This window comes from Myotis davidii, unplaced genomic scaffold (genome assembly GCF_000327345.1).
Source record: "Myotis davidii unplaced genomic scaffold, ASM32734v1 scaffold57, whole genome shotgun sequence".
Classification (NCBI taxonomy): Eukaryota; Metazoa; Chordata; class Mammalia; order Chiroptera; family Vespertilionidae; genus Myotis; species Myotis davidii.
The window spans coordinates 574,303-576,043 of NW_006289718.1; positions in this window are offsets into that span (position 1 = coordinate 574,303).

Below are 1,741 nucleotides of genomic sequence, written 5' to 3' on the forward strand. Positions count from 1 at the left end.
TATTTCCCAATAAATTTCTGCCTTTGCTATACCATCTTTCGTCCGTGGTTTTATTCTTCAACTCCACTGGACAAAGAGCCCGGTAACCATCCTGCCCTGAGGAACACCACGCATTCCAGTCCATTTTCCTGGATCATCTTGGTTGATTATTTAAAAATACTGAGCCAAACCAGTCAGGCTCTTATACTATTTTTATAATAAAAATGATATTGAATACTATAGAAAACTCAAAAATTTAATTTGACTGGCATTCAATCTCTTCATTAATTTGAGTTCTCATCTCTAGAATAATTTATCTCCTCAGCCTGGACATGGTATTCAATGTTCCTTTTATGCTTTCTAATAACATTTGGCTATCCTGGTGTCGTGTGCCTGTGCACCAAGTGTCTTCTCTGTTAGCCAATGTTAACTCAGGCCTCACAATCAGTGGGTTCCCAGTCCAGATCCAGATGATACAAAAGCTTGAGCTCTTCTCCGGGACACCATGCTGCACATAAAGCTATTTCCCCTGTAGGCACTAACTACAATGTGGAACACACTACACATCATACATCAGTATGAACTCCTTTAAAGTAATTTAACTTCATTCTAATGACTAGACTAGCTCATATGAAATATTCTTATTTCAAGGATCCAGGACTTTAATTAGCATTAAAAGTACTCACTGTCAAGCACTTTTGGAATACTGTATTTTTCCACATATAAGACGCTATTTTTTTCTAAAATCATTAGACTGAAAATCAAGGGGCATCTTCTACACAGAAGTCCCCCAAGGAGGGAGCCACATGAGTGCTTAGCTGCCCATGCCTTGTCAAACAGGCTTCCTCCAATCATGAGCCTTATTGTTACTGACATCAGCTGATGCTGTAATTGGAGGTGGAGGTGGAGAGTGCGTAGATGCAACAGGGACCAGAGCGTTCTGAGCCCATAAAGATGTCAAAAACTAAAAAGATAAATACCGGTAAGCAATGATCTTACTCTGCAAAATTCAAACTGAATGTAATCAGCTCTGAAAAAGAGCATGGGAATAGAGTCGCAGAGAGACAATTTGGACCTCCTCCCACTGAGTGTATGATCAGACAGTGGAGAAAACAGGAAGAACAACTCCTTAAGATGCTAAAAAAGAAGAAGGCCTTAAGAGGAAAACCAGCAAAATGGGCAAACTTGGAGCAGAGGCTTATGCCTTGGATTATGGAGCAGCGCCAGAGTGGCGTATGTGTGTCAACCACGCTTATTCAGTGTCAGGCAAGAATGTTTGCAAGTGAAATGAACATTGTTGATTTTACGGGAAAGGCAAAATGGTGCTTCAATTTCACGAAGAGAGAAGGGTTGGCCATGAGAACACGAACAACGTTAGCTCAGAAAATGCCATCAGTTTATGAGGATGATCTCACATATAGACAGTGACTCAGAAGACAGCAGTGATACAATAGAAGTTGAAGAAATTGATATCACTGGAACTAATAGTGATGAAGAGAGAACAGTGATGCATCAGAGGCTGAATAAAGTGATATGCTACATAATATCATAGCACTGGTATGTAAACATTACCTGCGGTAATTACTACATAAAAATGTGTTCTGTTTTATGTTTAAAATATTGATTTCTTAATTTGGGGTCGGAAAAGTGGGGGGTGTCTTATATATGGGGGCGTCTTACACACAGAAAAATATAGTATATCATAAAAATTTCCATTTCACAAGCCAGTAGTAATTTTTTTTCGTTAAAGTTATTTTTCATG